The 12353-nt window shown below is 36.5% G+C and overlaps 1 pseudogene; it reads left to right on the plus strand.

Moving 5' to 3' along the window:
• Positions 1 to 7891: 7891 nt before the first annotated feature.
• LOC132173828 (GDT1-like protein 1, chloroplastic) overlaps positions 7892 to 12353 on the plus strand; it is a 49417-nt pseudogene continuing 44955 nt past the window's right edge.

The following is a 12353-nucleotide window of genomic DNA, read 5'->3' on the forward strand; positions in this document are numbered from 1 at the left end:
GGGACACAATAGGGCAAAGGGGATTGTTCGATTCAATTTGTAATTTCCTTTCGAGGGCCTTAACTTTTGGAAGTTCACTTGTTTAAAAAATGGTGATGCTTCTATATTTGGTATACTATATGATGCTTACATAGTAGGTTAAAACATTTCTATTATACTCCATATTAAGCATTCTGTGTGCCTTTAGAACTGTCCATTCAAATATCATGTAATATTGGAAAATGCCAAAAATAGTTCTTAATCATTATATAGTATGCCAAAAATTTTGGTTGAATTTGCTATGCTAATATTAGTGAAGAAGTAATGTCTAAATATTATGTAGATCAATTTTTGTTTTAGGTTTTCTACAACACTTGATGCACAAGGCCCCCACAAAAATCTCAAGCACTGGGCTGCCAAAATACCATACCATCATTGAAGGATCTCAACATGTCCCATAGTTTAGGGCAAGTGTATTTGTAGATAGAGTAAGTTATACCTCTCTGAACACTTTATTTTGTAAAAAGTGGCCCAATAAGATGTTGCCAAACTAGCACTACAGAGCATATCACAAAAGGTAAAGGATGAAGACTATTGTCTCATGTGTGAGGTTTGTTGCATTGTGATTGTATATTTAGAATTTGAATGTTTAGTAAGTCCTTTTTAGATCAAATGGTAACATTTTTTAATTCAATCTTTTGCATAATATCTTCTCTTTCCTAGTAGAAGAACCAGGGTTTCAAAGGAGTTTTCTAGTTCTTTTCCCATATTATTTAGTTAATTAAGTCAATATGCCTTCTTGGTAAAATATCTAATTAAATTTGTAAGAGCATGCATTACAACAATATCGGTGAAGAGGTCAATAATTCTATTAGCAAACCAAATTCACATTTTCTTTGCATTGTAATTTGAATCCTTTCAAAAGCTTGGTCAATATTTTCTAGAGAGCAAATCCCTCTCTTCTCTCTCCTTAAGAAATCCCCAAACCCTCTGTCCAGCAGCCATAACGAGGAGGAGGAAGTTCGACTTCCTCCTCCTCCTCCCCCTTCCCCTCTACTTCCCTTTTCCTTCCTCCCCATTGCCTTCTCACATCTTCAGAGGCCCAAAAATGCCTCTTTGGAGGCCCTATCCGCCTCTTGGAGTCCTTATCCAATACCTTTGGCATTTTATATTTGCCTAATAACTGCATCACCCCATCCTCCACCGCAAATTATTCGGCCACCGCTTTCATCAGCCACTCTAAGTCTCGGATTCGCACCCTTCTTGAAATCTTTGGATTTGATTTTTTTTCAAAATCAAATCTATCCATTTCAGGAAGCCTCTACTGCATACGCGTGACCCCATCCGGCCACCATGCACCAAAGCGTATTCAACACACGCATGCTAAGTATATCTTAGCCTCGAGCTCGTGTCCCCCACGCGCTGACGCATGAGGTCTAATCTCTGCCACCTCCCGCCACTGATGCCGGTCTAATAGATCCAAGTGCTGCATCTCTGACACACCATGTCTTACTGCCTTAATTGGCGGCCAATTTTCTTTATCTTCGTGCCAAGAAACTATTGACCATCGTCATTTATTTGATGCATTGCCTCCTTTTTCTGTTTACTTGGTCTCTTAGGGTTGTTTAGAGGCTTTTTGTTTAGGTTGCCTAGCCCTTTGTCGTTGTAATTCGTTGTTTCATTCTAATGTACTCCACACAAAAAATAAAAATAAAATAAAATTGCATCATTTTTTTACTTGATTTAAGTCTCCCTTTTCATCCATTCATAAGAAATATAGATTGCCTAATCATCTTCTAGGTGTGTGTCCTTTTTAAAAATTTTGGATAAGGTCACTACTCAATACTTTCTTAAGTAAGTGGTAACCGTCCTAACCATTTCTGTAGATTTCATATAGGGGTTCACATTTTACGTTACAATATACATTATAGAACCCATTTAACCAGCCGTTGGCCTTGACCCATTCATTCAAGCTTGATTCAACCATGAAATTTTGAAAAGAGTTCATGTTAATTTACTTTTAGATTTCACTGGATTTGGACCCTTTTGTTGGAGATAAATATCTTTATTTCATTCTTGGACTATAATATTATATGGATAGTTTAATTATGAAGATAACATTTTCACTTTATTACAGTAAAGTTTTGATAAACTGTGAGAACATAAATATTTAGGTTGTATCTTTTCTAAGTATATTGATTTTGAATATTAGTGCAGATGAATAGGTGTTATTAGAATATTAGGAGATAAGAAATTATGTTTGTATTGTGGTATTCATCCACTCTCACTTGAAGTGTAGATTATTAATTTATCCTTATGGACTCTGACTGGGACCCATCAGTGGTATCCAAGTTCAACCAACTCACCAAAAACAAAATCTATCAATTTCCAAAACTCCTATAGCAAACAACCTTTGCCTAAACCAAAAAAGTCACCACCAATGGCCAAACATATAAAGACCCTGAGACAAGAACCTTTTTACTTTACTAATTTTTAAATATGGTTAGGGAATTTCTTTTAACTTGTCTTTTATAGGGGTAACTTTACTTTAGACCCCTGAATTACCATGCGATTTGACAAGCCCCCCCAAACTTTAAAACCTCTTAATTTGAACCCCTGAACTTTCAATTGCAATCAATTTGAACCCCTCCATCAGATTTAACTGTTAACTTCTAACCACAATACCTAAAAGAATACCAAAATATTCATGATTTTCTTTAAGGCAAAAAAGAAAAAGAAAAAAAGACCCGTGGGTCAAGCCAAACCCATACGGGTCTGGCCGTGACCCACGCTTGGTCTCAGCCAGAGACCCACCGTGGGTCAATAGACCCACACTGGGTCACGGCTAGGTCGTAGCCGTGACCCAGTGTGGGTCTGCTGACCCACGGCCAGACCCGCATGGGTTTGGCCTGACCCACGAGTCACAAGGCCAAATAACCTTTTTTTTTTTTAATTAATTAATTAATTTATTTATTTATATTTGGAATTTTATAATTAAAAAAAAAAAAAAAAAATCTAGGGGTATAAACGTCATTGTCTCACTTTTAAGGTTTAAAATCTGATGGAATTGTTCAAATTGACTGCAATTGAAAGTTCAGGGGTTCAAATTGAGAAGTTTTGAAGTTTGGTTGAGCTTATCAAATCGCGTGGTAATTCAGGGGTCTAAAGTGAAGTTACCCATTTTTTATATTACTTTGTAATACATGTTTTTCCTTTCTTTTTACTACTTTTATCACAAGATTTAATATTACATTATGTTATTAATAATGTAAACCATGAAATATTCATAAAAATGAGAGAGAGAGAGAGAGAGAGAGAGAGAGATTACTAGTATTGGTGCAGATGAACTTGCTGAACCAGATTCCTTAATTTTTCTAGTTTGAGTCAAAACTATTTTAGCTACAGGTAACCAATGTTCCTTGACGTCTATCTTGATAGAGTTCCACTCCAAGAAGAACACTCTATGATAATAACATTTCTTCTTATCTTCTTATCTTCTTTAGTCTTTAGGCTAAGTCCAAAGTACAAGTCCTATTTGTCAAAATATTTATCTTCTTAGCCATAGTAGTAGTCTAATTTGAGTTGTAGTAGTAGTCCATAGTCTAGTAGAAGTCAATAGTTTGGCAGTAGTAGTTCTTTACGTATTAGGTCTTGGGTCTAAGTCGAATTGTAATAGTTTTACTTCTACGTTTACATCTTGCATTAGGAAATAAGTAGTATAAACAAGGGGTGATTGTAAGGAACCATTAATTGAGAATTATTAAGCGAAAGCTTGTTTGTAGCTTATCTTCAGCCCTAATTGGAGTATTGTGGTCTCTCCTACTCGAAATGAGCTATTATTTCTAGCATATTCTGGGTGCTTCCTCAGTAATGACTCTATTGAGCCATGAATTCAATGCAACAAAACTAGAACAATCTTATCTACCAATCAATATAGAACCATCATCTCAAGCAATCAGTCTCCCAATTGCATTTGTGCCTCCTGTCTTCAGTAGGGTGAAGGTATGCATTCTACAAAAAAGCGTCGCAAAAATAAGAAAAAATCTAATAAGAAATTGTGATCTAATACTTAGTAAGTTTCAATTTCTCTCTCTCTCTCTCTCTTTTTTTTTCGTGTTTGGCTTGATGCTTTTCTCTAGTGTGGAGTAGATTTCATTCTCTTCACTCTTTATGTACTCTGTAACACTTCATTTCTTGTATTTGCTGGTATATTGTTGTGTTAATGTGTTCATTGCAACCTACATTCCTAATTAAAATGCCTTTTGAAGCATGCTACTATGCAATTTATGTTATTTTACAATATTGTTTTAATCTGCCCCTTGGCTATCTTTTCCTATAAAGTCTCTCTTAGTTACTTGTACCTATTCTAAGTTTTAGTTTCTCATTTTTCATGTTGGCATGATTCCATTGTCTAGTGTGCAGTAGATTTCATTCTCTTCACTATATTACTGCCTTAGCTACTTTGCAATCCTTCATTGATTATGTTTGATGGTATATTGGTGTGTTACAGTATTCATTGCACCCTATGTCCCTAATTTTATTGGCTTTTGAAAATGTTGTAATATGCTCATCGGATGTCTCTGCCTATATATTTTCTCTCACTCTCAATTATATGTAGCATAGGACAAATTATCATCATACCTCAAGGGGAATGTGTTGGACAAATTAGTGCCATACCCCCGACTAAGTATAGGAAAAATTATTGTTGCACCCCAAGGAGTAGACATAGGACCAATTCCTATGGTACTTGATAAAGGTAAGAAAGTTGAAATGGCTATTGCTACCATGAATGTGTCAGAAGATTCAATTCCAGGTGCTTCCTCATTAATGGCTCCATTGAGCCATGAATTCAAAGCACCAAAACTAAAACAATCTTCTCTACCAATCAATATAGAACCATCATCTCAAGCAATCAGTCTTCCAATTGCATTTGTGTCTTTTGTCTTCAACAGCCTCTAGGTGAAGGTTTGCATTCTACAAAAAGACGCCACAGAAATAAGAAAAAATCTAATAAGAACTTATGATTTGATAGTTAGTAAGTTTCATTTTCTCTCTTCTTCTTTTTTCATGTTTAGCTTGATTCTTGTTAAATATATTGGAGAGATATATTCATGAAGAGAGAGAAAGAAGAGAGAGCATAAGCATATAATGGACTGCATTGTATTGAGAATGATTGATGAAGTATTACAAAGACCTTTATTTATAGAGAGGCTATGAGTGATATGCAAGTAACCTAGTAGACTAAGGAAACCCTAGAATACATAAGGGAGGAAATAACCCTAGAATAATATCTAATATATATTCTTAACATTCCCCTCAAACTCAAGGTGTATTGAGTTTGGCAAAAATAAAGAAAAAGAAAGAGTTGAAGTGCCAAAAAAGCTGTTAGTGTCGAAAAAATTGTCAGAGTGACGCCATAAACGTTGCTAGAGACCGGTGGCCTACTGATGGAGTAGTGGATTGGGCCACTGCGATGGGCCTTCACTAAATTAAGTCATGCATTTGGACTAAAGCCTGGTTCATTCAATGGTAATTTGACTTGAAAACCATATACCAATAATGGACTAGCTCGCTTGGTTGGCTGAGCAAAGAGAAAAGGGCCAGCTCGAAACTCTTGTACCGTCTCGCCTGGTCAGCTGAATTAAGTTGAGAGAAAGGGCTGGTTGAAGGGGCTAATCACACCCGAAAACCTATGGACCTTTGAAAGGTCTGACCTGAAAATTCTGAACTAATAATGGATCGATGGCCTAGGGAAAGGTTGCAGTGACTAGTGATGGCAGCGGTTGGCAAAGCATAAGTGGGCCAGTTGAAATCGGCTTGGTTGGCCCAAACCCATGGACTGGATGAAAGATTTGTCTGACCCAAGAGTGCCCACTGCAAGAAGATTGAAAACCGGGTAGTTCTACACCAAAAAGGCACTAGAAACGAACTAAACAATGCATAAACCAACTTGAATCGATAAAAAAAAAGCCATGTAGAGATGCCAAAAGAAAAAATAGACCACAAATATGAAATCATGATGAAAAATTGAGTAGGAAACACCTGGTCAACTCTAAAAGTGGTCAAAGTCAATGATCAATCAAAGGAGAAGTCAAACTCAAACTCAAAGAATAGGGCAAAGCCAAACCTAACAAGGTGCTGACGTGGCAGATGTGGTGCTGACGTATGACTAGGGTTGATGTGTCACTAGGGCTAAAGTGGCACTCTGTCTGGGTGACACGTGGCTGCGAGGAGGAGTGGAGAGAGTCTAGCATGTGTGATACACACGCTCCATTAGTGGCTGCACATTGGCATGTCACACCCACGCACAGGATATTCTGCTGACGAGTGGAGTCCCGTCTGACGTCCGTTTGCGGCATGCTTGACGGATTTGTGATGGCCGGCGACGGATCTATGGAACAGTCCAGCAACCAAGTTGGTCGACCGGACGTGGTAGCGCGTGGAATGCTGAAATTGGCTGTTATTGCACAGATCCACCAATATGGGGCCAAAACACCACTTTTGGTGGTTGTTTGGATAAAAAGACTCACGGTGGCGATGCATTTGGTGCTTGGAGAATTGTCTGGTGGCGCGTGGAGGAGTGTGTGAAGGCTGTTGGCGGCGGATCCTCCACAGATCAACAGATTTGTGCCTCGGAAGCTTGATTTTGGGATTGCTTTTCCAGATTGCACTACAATGAAGGTGTGGAAGAGACTGAAGGTGTAGGCGAAGAGCGTGAGGCGGTGTTATGATGACTGAAATAGGGAAATTTCCAGAGAGAACACCCGAAAACATCAATGACGTTGAAGGCCACAAGAAAGTGAAACTGATACCATGTTAAATATATTGGAGAGATATATTGAAGAAGAGAGAGAAAGAGAGAGAAGAGAGAGCGAAAGCATATAATGGACTACATTGTATTGAGAATGATTGATGAAGTATTACAAAGACCTCTATTTATAGGGAGGCTATGAGTGATATGCAAGTAACCTAGTAGACTAAGGAAAGGTAAATCTAGCAGACTAAAGAAACCCTAGAATACATAAGGAATAACCTTAGAATAATATCTAATATATATTCTTAACAATTCTTTTGTCTAGTGTGCAGTAGATTTCATTCTCTTCACTCTTTCGGTTCTTTGTAACACTTCATTGCTTGTATTTTATGGTATGTTGTTGTGTTATGGTATTCATAATTTAAATGGCTTTTGAAGCATGCTACAATGCAACTTATATTATTTAACAATATTGTTTTAATATGCCCATTGGCTATCTTTGCCTATAAAGTCTCACTTAGTTACTTGTACCCATTTTAAGTTTTAGTTTCTCCTTTTTGATGTTGGCATGATTCCTTTGTCTGGTGTGCAATAGATTTCATTCTTTTCACTATATTACTGCCTTAGGTACTTTGCAATCCTTCATTGATAATGTTTGATGGTATATTAGTGTGTTATAGTATTCATTGCAGCCTAATTCTATTGCTAAATATTAATGATATTGTGTATTACTATTGCTAAATATTTGACTTTCAAAGATGGCTAATACTATTATTAGTAAATTATGACACGACTGTCGTATGATTAAGATAAACTATTAGTAAAAATTAGTTTTAGAATTGGCAAAGGCTTGAAAAAAAAAAATTAATTAATTTTTGCTGTCACATAATCTTAGTAGTATAAAAGATTATATATATATATAAATAAATAAGAAAAAAAGAAAAAAGAAAAGCACAAAACGAAATCATCCAAAAGGAGAATGTAATAGGCGGGATTGGCACGATACCCAGATAGCTTATCTTCCTTTCCGACGTTATCATTTCAAAGGGCAGCAATCAAAGGCCCAGACTTCATGCACGCACACACAGAGACGGAGACAGAGATAAAGACGACATAGAGAGAGAGAGAGAGAGAGAGAGAGAGAGAGAGAGAAAGAGAATGCGAAGCATTACGCTCTCAGAGAGCGTGTTGGGGGCAAAGTCACTACCTTCATATGGTAGACATCGCAGGCCATTCACCCATTGTTTCCTATTTTCTTTGAGTTCACGCCCGAAGAAGCAGAATTCCTAGCCTTCTCGACGAGACCCAAGTCTCATTTTCTCGAGGTAACTATGATTTTTGAATTCCCATGTCAGTTTCTCGCACCTTTTACTTCAAGCAAGAAGCTTGAGAACATATTGTAGATTTTCAAAGCAATTAGCCCCCTAGCATGCATTCCTTGAGACTATGAAGAGAAGAATGTAAAAGAGTTCTTAAAGAACTTGATTTTGCGGAATAATTGTGCGGCTTCCTTATTAAGCATAAATAGAAACAAAAAACTACAATCATAATCCATCACCAACTTTGATAACAGAAGTTGATGTGAATTCAAAAATTAATAACATAATCCTAATATAAGAATAAGACTTAATACTAATCTGAAGAGAACAAGAGAGGTTGAATGCAAACAGATTACTTAAGAGTAATCTATTTGAATTAGGTGATTAGAAGAAAGAGATACAGTAGGAATAGAAGTCTTCAGACGATCGCGTGTGCGCTCAATCGCAGGTAGTGAGTGCGATTGATTACACTACCAGAGACTTCAGGTTCATTAGCCGTTAAGAGTGCGCACGATCCCTCTGAGGCTTGCGCTCGATCGCAGTGACAAAGGCAGGAACAAAAACAGCTTTATCAGCAGTATGCTTAACATGCCCCCTCAAGCTAAAAGGGGATGAAATCACTTGTAGCTTGGATTTTAGAAACAGAAATCTAGCTGAAGACAACCATTTGGTGAACACATCTACAGTTTCATCTACTGTAGAGATGAAGGAAACTGTGATGTCTCGGTTGAGCACTTTTTCCCTAACATAGTGATAATCAACTTCTATATGCTTTGTTCTAGCATGATAAACTAGATTGGCAGGCAAGGATAATGCCCTCACATTATCACACTAGACAACTGGAGGTACTGGAAGAGGAATCTGAATTTCTTGGAAGAGCATTCTCAACCAGAATAGCTCAATAGTGGCAATTGCTAGGGATCTGTATTCAGCTTCTATACCTGATCTAGAGACCACAGGTTGTTTCTTGGAGCTCCATGAGACTAAACAGTTACCAACAAAGACTGGAAAACCATATGTGGATCTTTTATCATCTGGACAGCCAGCCCAATCCGAATCACAAAAGGCATTAAGTTGAAGGTTTGATTTGGTGTAAAACAAACCATGGTTCAGTGTGTTCTTAAGGAATCTAAGAATTCTCTTGATTGCTGACCAGAGACTAGCAGTTGGATGATGCATATGTTGGCAGAGTTGGTTTGATACCATAAAAGAGTTCTTAAAGAACTTGATTTTGCAGAATAATTGTGTTGCTTTCTCATTAAGCTTAAATAGAAACAGAAAACTACAATTATAATCCATCACCAACTTTGATAACATAAGTTGATGTGAATTCAAAAACTAATAACATAATCCTAACATAAGAATAAGACTTAATACTAATCTGAAGAGAACAAGAGAGGTTGAATGCAAACAGATTGCTTAAGAGTAATCTATTTGCCTTAGGTGATTAGAAGAAAGAGATGCAGTAGGAATAGAAGTCTTCACACGATCGCGTGTGCGCTTAATCGTAGGTAGTGAGTGCAATCGATCGCACTACTAGAGACTTCAGGCTCATTAGCCGTTAAGGGTGCGCTCGATGGCTCTGACGCTTGCACTCGATCGCAGTGACAAAGATAGGAACAGAAATAGCTTTATCAGCAGTATACTTAACATAGTGTAAATAAAAGAAAGCATTTTTGCTGCTGAAAGAAACTATTAACTTTCTCTTGTAGGTATTCAAGCAGATGGTCTGCAAACACTGGATACTTTTTTCAGAGAACCACCAGAACTTCAGATGGCCTTGTAATTTCTCTATTTTCTATGCATTGCTTTTCAGTTTAGAAAAATTTGGAAGATTCTTATTTTACTTTCTTTTAGGCACAATATAAGGTACAAACAAATTTCTTCACTGAATGGGATAATGAAAAGGTTGTTTTCACTCTTCATTATTGTTTGGATTGGCTAATTGATTGTTATGTAATAGACTTGCTAAGTCTAGAAACTGCTCAGTAAGCACAAACTGTAATGAATTTACCATCATGTGGGAACCGTTGATGGAGAATGGCATGCTATTTTTTTTTTTTTTTTCTAAGGAATGCATGTACTTATCTTTGTGGTGTTTCTCTTATTTAATGTTTTTTTTTTTCCTTAGAAAAAATTGTATTTCCTTAGAAAAAATTGTATGTCAACATTCTCTCTGATAGTTTAAAGTTGGGTATCTTGACATTCTGTCATTTGAGGCTGACTTTTTTTTCCTTTTATATGTTCATTATAAGTGACACTGTTGACATGTCTCGGCCTTGTTTTTCTGGTTGCAAGCATTGATTGGATAATCGTCAAACTTTGGTTTCTAGTTATGTATTTTAACAGGAAATTTTACATTTTGACTCAAGACTTAAGGTGTCTTGACTCCAGAACCTGTAAAGTGAATACGGAATTGTTGTGCCAAATACTACCTAAATTAATAGATAATATTTAGTACGTTTTACTCGCAAGTGCACAAGATCAAATGATAGTATAGTGCAGCAAGTACGAGATCGATCCCACGGAGATTGTTGATTTTGTCTTAGAAGTAATTAAAATACCAAAATTGTCAAAAGACAGATATTGATACTAAGGAAAATAAATAAAGATAAAGATAAGGTAAAGGTAGGGCTTTGATATCCACCACCAATCATGCTCAAATAATATAACAATATGCCAATGATTCAATCATATTATGAATACCTAATGTTTGCCAACCTAAGGGCATGAGTGTATACTCTTTAAGCGATTGATTTCCCTAAGCAACGAGTTAAGCATGGGTGTATACTCTAACTCTTTTCTTTCACAATGGATTTAGCATTGGTGTATACTAAGTTGTTCTTTAAGAAAGCATAAATCTATGGAAATCGACAAACACACGGAACCTAGGACATGGGTGTATACTCTCGGTTTTCCATGTTGATTAACCCAAGAATCTGGTGTGGATTTATTTTGTTACTCTTATTAAACCCAGGACTCGGTCATCCAAATTGATTTAATTAACTAATCCATGCATATAATGGCCAATCACATACATATGAGGAATTCAAGAAAACATGAATTAATCAAGTTAAGCAACACAATATGATTATCACAAAGGCGCCAATATTGAAATACTAAATAAACATAATTAGGGCTTCAATCTAGCCCTCCTTAAGTGTTAGTTACACATAATTAAAATAAAACTAAAAAGAAAAGGGGAAACCGCTCCTAGAAGTAGCCTCCAATTCCTTTCCCCAAAGTTGTGTCTATTCCAGGATAATTATTCTCAAGGTTTAGAGGTCTATTTATAGGGCTTTAAAAGTCCTTGTTACACTAGTAAACCTTGAAAATTCGCAGGGTTTAGTCCTATTACAAGTAGGACTTGAAAAACCATAATATAGAAGGAAAGGGCATTTTGGCCGCAGCTCTTTATTCTCCAGCGCACGGGTGCGATCGATCACAACCCGTGTGCGCTCGATCGCAGGTGCAATCGATCACAGATCTCCTGTGATTAATCATAATGCCAGAAACTCCAACTTTTCCCAAATTCTCTCTTTGGGCCTAAATCTTCCAGATTTACTCCATTTTCTTCCAAAAGCCTAGAATAGCATGGAAAACACATAAAAGAACTAAAATAGCATAAATTAACAACACTTAAGGAATTAACACATATAACTTTAAGGGCTAAATTATGAATATTTTAGCACTTAATACACCCCCAAACTTACATATTGCTAGTCTCTTAGCAATACAAAACTAAAAACAAAATGAAAAACAGAAGACAAAAAGATAAATCCATCTTTCGTGGGATGTACGATTGCATTTAGCATATGCAACAAGCCTTTTAAACCCCTAGAAATTCCTTAGAGAGTGAGTGATGTCTCGTGAGGGTTTTCCATGAATGTTACCCACAAACATCATGCAAGAGTTCATGTTATCCAAAAATTAAGGTATCACTCAAAACTATGATTTTCACTCATTAGCAAGCTTAAAAAGATAAACTCCATCTTCACAATGAATTGGAATTTTAAAATTTAATCACTTACAAAAGACATGCTAAGGCATCACAAGTTCGAAAACAAGAAAAGTGAACTAGCACATAAATATGAAGCTTCCAATTATTTCCAATGTGCAATGTCTCAATATCTCAAAGTTCCCTGAAATCTCTATTAGAATGAACAACAATGGCATATTTTTCTTTTCTTTTCTTTTTTTCTTTTTTTTTTTCTTTTCCTTTTTCGTCAGGGTGTGCAAAGCTTGGTTCCTTTAAGCTTTCTAATTGACCCATGTAACAAGTGTTAAGTCAATGACTCCCA

Source organism: Corylus avellana, chromosome ca3 (assembly GCF_901000735.1).
Source record: "Corylus avellana chromosome ca3, CavTom2PMs-1.0".
In the NCBI taxonomy this organism is placed as follows: Eukaryota; Viridiplantae; Streptophyta; class Magnoliopsida; order Fagales; family Betulaceae; genus Corylus; species Corylus avellana.